Source organism: Octopus sinensis, linkage group LG11, assembly GCF_006345805.1.
Source record: "Octopus sinensis linkage group LG11, ASM634580v1, whole genome shotgun sequence".
Classification (NCBI taxonomy): domain Eukaryota; kingdom Metazoa; phylum Mollusca; class Cephalopoda; order Octopoda; family Octopodidae; genus Octopus; species Octopus sinensis.
The window spans coordinates 63,577,194-63,583,193 of NC_043007.1; positions in this window are offsets into that span (position 1 = coordinate 63,577,194).

Consider the following 6,000-nt stretch of genomic DNA (forward strand, 5'->3'; position numbering starts at 1 on the left):
AAAAGGGTATGTATCATTGAGAAATGTTTGGAGAAGAATATGCTGAAATTTTGAGTGGCAATTAAATGAAAAGCATGTAAAGTGAATGCTAAAACACCACTGTGACCTATAAAATCAATGTCAGAGGTAAAGAAATTTAGTTAAAAACTTGTGGCAGCTCTTAGCAGTATAAAGATTACTGATATAGTATTGATACAAAGTCCTGATATACATCTTAATTAATTGAAAAAAAACTGAGTAATGTAATTGGAGTCATAATGATAGAAGTTTCTTCAAGGACACTGGGAGTTTTAATGAGAAAATGGAAAACAAATTAATTTTAAATGAGAGTGATTATAAATGAGAATAATTATAATGTTGGGTCAGTGACAGATGGAATGGGTATTTACTAGCATAAACTAGCAATATAATACTTTGTAGGAGAGGAGGAATGAAATATTGGCTAGATCATGGAAAAGTGATCTTTCAAGAATGAAAAATATGTATATGTTAGATGAGGATATATAATTGTCAGAGTTTCATGAAACAGATTATGCAAAATTAAACATTGATCATGATATAAAATTGGATGGTCACATGCATAATACTCAGTGTCTTGGGTAACTTATTTGTTGTTTTTTTAAATCAAACACATTTGATTTAGCTTACATTAACTTTTGCTAGTGTAGTATGGTGTATAATAAGCTCCTTGGCCAGAGGAAAATTTAATCTAATGAAGGATTATTTAGGTTTCAAAAAGAAATTGTAATTGATGACTCATAACTATATACATATAATACCAAGATGGACAACTCAGGCACTAAGAAGGACAACTCCTCATGCACGTCAATTAGAAATCTTAATTTATATACACTGAATTAATAAGGCAGGGAAGACTGTTGATTGCACTGATTTATTTCCCCCAGTTCTCCAAACCAAGAAACCCTTCACATGCTATAGACGACACTCAAGGTTGAGCATATCCATCAAAACAAACTATTTCTTTTTACTTCCTGCACATGCAAGAATACATAGTAAGAATGTCCATTCTTAAAAAAATTATTGATAAATCTTTGAACAACCCTTGCACAAACTAATAGCAACTTTGCATGTGGAAAACCCAGTTCCCTTTCTCTAATCATAACCATCACTACAGGATACTTGCACAGCTTAAACTCTGAAACTTTTTTACACCAAACTTAAGTAAAAAAAAAAAAGTTTGTATTATTTTTACAAATGAAATAGAACATGCAAATCATAGGTTATTTTATTTTTGACAAGAAAAACATGATTTCTATGAAAATTGAATTGAGAAGTAATTGGCTCCACAAAATACATTACTATCAGAACATTTTACCAAGTCCAGCAATGAAAAGTATAAACTTGCTCCATGAATTTGCAGTGAAAAAATGTCAAAAAATCATATTTAATGTTTCTGGTCTAAGTTTCTTCTATTTTCCCCTGAACATAAGTAAATATATTTAAACATATCTGACTTGGCTAATGTAGTATATTTAACCAAACATATTTGATACCAAATTATATATGCAATTTCTGTAACACATTCAACCTAATGTATTTCATTCAATAAATGTCAAGATAGCTTGTGCTATATGAAAATCAATGGAGGTTTTTTGTATGATCAAAAAAGTACAGACCAAAATATGTAAAAAATATATCAGATCAGATATAGAAGTTTTACAAAACTTTTAAAAGATTTTTTAAAACATTTAAAGAAGTTATTGATTTCCTCCGGAGTTTCTAAAACACAACAAAGATAGTGAAATCATAAGGTTGTTTTTCTAAAAAAACAGAAAATTTATAAATACATTTTCCAGTCTTGTTTATAATAAAAGGTTAAATGTTGTTGAATTTATATTTTACTAACAAATAAACATGATGTTCAAACACTATTAAATTTATGTGGATAATGAATTATGTAAATGAAATAACTTAGTTATCCTACATATTGTGAAATAAATAATGGATTGATAACATTTTTAATTTACAGTTGAAAGAAACATTCATTAGTTAGATTTTATATTTTTCAGCAGTTTGAAAATTTTAAAGCTGATATAATTTAAAAAAAAAAATTATTTTTTTTTTTAGAATAACTCCAGACTGACTGCAATGGGAAAATACAAACTTGTGGTAACTATTCTTTAAAGGGCATAAATATTCCAGGTAGGAACTGAAACTTAGTGGTAAACACCTGCCACAATTGTTTTATTTATTTTTTTTTTAATGATTCAGAGCCTTGAAATAAGTTGAATGAGAATATGTAATACTCTTAGCTTCTGAAAGATGTTAGCAACATAAGCCTACTAGTCTCTGCTGGGAATTAAAAATGGATTGCTGGCCTGGTTTGTCAGAGAATGTAAGTCTCACCACCACCACCACTACTGCTGCTGCCACCACCACCACCTAAACAGGTATTTTTTACATAGATATGGTGACTAACAATTATCATGGACATGAAAAACTCATGAATTCATGCAACAATATTAAGCATAATAAGTGACGCTACATTCTCTCAGAATTGAAACCTTGTCACTGATTACATTTATCCTGAACTTACTTTTGTAACTTAGCCTTAGCCTGCAACAATAATAGTTATAGCTAAATTAATAATGCTTTACATATTTTGATGACTGAGACTTACAGGAGGGGAAGAAATGAAAAAATTTTGATATTTATACCTTTGCAAAAACAATCAACTTATTTGGGGATTTGATTTGCTGAGGATTTATTATAATGCAAAAGGGCCTGTCAATGATTACCTGATGATAATGATGTGATAATATGCTGTTTATTGTTAGCATGTTACTGCTATTCCTGGTATGGAAGAAGATGAGAGCCAGTTACTAACTGCAACAGAACATGAGATCAATTAACTGTCTGCTGTTCATGGACAATTTGAAGCTTTACAAAGCTAGTAGAGGTCAACTGAATGCCTTGATTCAGGCCACAAGAATTTTCCCACATGACATTCAGATAAATGCACTATTCTTGAACTGAGGAGAGGGTAAAAACATAAGAAGCAGTGGATTAGAACTCCTATATAATGAATGGAAAAGTAAACAAGTATCTTACTATTTTACAGGCCAAATGATGAACATCAAGATGAAGGGAAAGATTTCTTCTGAGTATACCAGAAGAGTGAAAAAAAGCTATGTAGATTGAAGCTGAGTGGAGAAAACCTGATCAGAATCATCAATACTTGGGCTGTAAGGAGGGTAAGCTATTGTGCAGGAGTTGTGGAATAGATAAAAGAGGAAGTGGTCAGCATAGACAAAAAAAAAGGAAGATAATGGCCATGAACGAGTCCTTTCATTCTAGAAGTAATATAGCCAGACTTTACCTATCTAGGAAGGTGGAAGTGGATTGGTTGGAATAGAGGACAGAGTTATGATGGAGACTAAGTCCTTGCATGCCTATCTTACAGATAGTGATGAAAAAATGTTGCAGGCTGCACTGAGTAAGAAAGCGATCAGTAACAACAAGAGTACAAACTGAGGGCTAATGAAAAAAAAAAAAATCATCAACTGGAAAGAGAAAGTCCTATGCAGAGTTTTTCCAACAAACAGTGAATGAAGCTGATGAAAAATTTTCGATGTGGTTATGACATGGATTTTTTTAAAAGAAGGAGACAAGGATTGATCCTTGCTGCTCAAGAACAAGCTTTACGAACCACTTCAATCAAGTGCAGCATTGATAGCACAACAGAAAAAAGTAGATTATATGAAAAATCATCTAAGACATATAATTATCAGATGCTCAAAACTTGTCCAAAAGGAATACAAAACAATACCATGGCAATGTGAAAACACTGGGAGTTGTGTAATAAGTATGGGTTAGAATGTTCAACAAGTGATACAAGCATCAACCTTTGCCAATAGCAAAAAATGATCAGGTGAAATTCATGTGGGATATGCCTATCTATACAGATAAGAAACTGCAACATAACCAACCAGATATCACTCACCTATAGGAGTACAAATAATGGACCTCCACTGACATAGCAATGAAAAAGTTGAAAAGTATCAAGACCTAGCAACCATAGAGTGGTATCACGAAATGCAACCATAGAGTGCAAAAGTGAGTATAATCATGATTGATGCACTTGGGACCATCTCAAAGAAATCAATGTTTTGGCATGGAAAAATGAAAATACCAAACTTCATTGGAAGTACACAGTTCACAGCAATTCTTGGAATAGTACATGTGTTGAGAAAAGTGTTGAATCTCTAAGTTGTGGGAAGAAACTGAGATGTGACATAGATAACTCAGGAAAAGAAAAAGGGATAATAATAATGATTTCTAAAATAGGCGCAAGGCCATGCATTTTTGGGAAAGGAAATCACACTTAGTGGCTGATGGGTACTTATTTTATTGATACAAGAAGGATGAAAGGTAAAGGTGGGTTTTGAACTTAGAATGTAAAAAGTTGGAAGAAAACACTACGATGCATTTATCTAATGTTTTATTGTTTCTATCATTCACTATCATAATTATAAAGTTTGCTTCCCAACAGCAGGGTTTTGAGTTCAATCCACGGCATAGTACCTTGGGCATGTGTCTTCTACTATAGCTCCAGGTCAATTATATATATATATATATATATATATCAAGGCTTATCATCATATCATTGTTTAATGTCAGATTTCCATGTTGACATGGGCTGGGTGGTTTGACAAGAGCCAAAGCGCCACATTACTATGTCAAGCTCCAATGTCTGCTTTTGTATGGTTTCTATGATTGTATGCCCTTGCTAATACCAAGCACTTCAGGGAATGCTAGGTACTTTTTATGTGTGGCACCAGCACTAGTGAGGTCACCAAGTAACTCGTAAGAAGAAAAGACCCCTCAACTAAGAGAAGATGTAACATATATACACACACACATGTATATGTCAAGTTGCTCTTGTGCTGCTGGTGATATATAACCTAATACAACTTGTTGCACAGTTAGGTCACTGGCACATTAACTGGTAACTCCAACAAGCTTGCTTGGTGAGGAGGAGGATTTTTGGACATCTGTGGGATGAAAAACAAGACCCATTAAAGGGCAGTGGAACACAGGAGAGTCAATGGTCATCCAATATAGTCAAGGGTAGATGGTACTCACCAGTTGTAGTGAAGACAATCCATCTCTACAATAAAAACCATTCAGTGAGGGCTTGCAACCAGCTGATACTATTTTGCACAGAAAAAATTATGACGTGATGTTATAGTTTTGTGTTTGGATCTCCTTGCTTTGACAACATGTAATAGTGTCATTAATTTCAAATATTTTGCACAATCATGTCTGGCACTCGGAAACAAGTGAAAGTTGGTAACAGGAAGGGCATCTAGTGACAGAAAATTTGCTTCAACAAATTTTGTCCAACCCATGCAAATATGGGAAAATAGATTTTAAAACAATGATGTTTTTAATTTAGGCCTGGAGCCAGCAATTACGAAGGGAAGAGTTAGTCAATATACCATTGACTCCAGTGCATGACTGGTGCTTTATTTTATCAACTTCAGAGAGATAAAAAGCAAAGCTGACTATTGCTGGATGTGAAAAAAAAAAAAGAGAAATACTGCAAGACATTTTGCCTGACATTAACAGTTCTGCCAGTTTGCTGCCTTAATAAATAATAATTGTTTCAAATTTTTGGCAAAAGGCCAGTAGTGATTTTTTTGAGGGAATGGATATTAATTGATTGTATTGACCAAGTACTTGACTGGTACTATATTTTAGTGACCCTGAAAGGGTGAAAAGCAAAATGACCTCAGTGGTATTTGAAGTGAGAATGTAAAGAGCTGGAAAAAATGCTGTCTTAGCATTTTCTTCTAAGCACTACTGATTTTGCCAATTCTCTGTCTTAATAATAATAATAATAATAATAATGGTTTCAAATTTTGGCACAAGGCCAGCAACTTCAGAGGGGGAGGGGGTAAGCTGATTAGATTGACTCCAGTAATCAACTGGTACTTCTTTTATCAACCCCGAAAGGGTGAAAGGTAAGGTTAACCC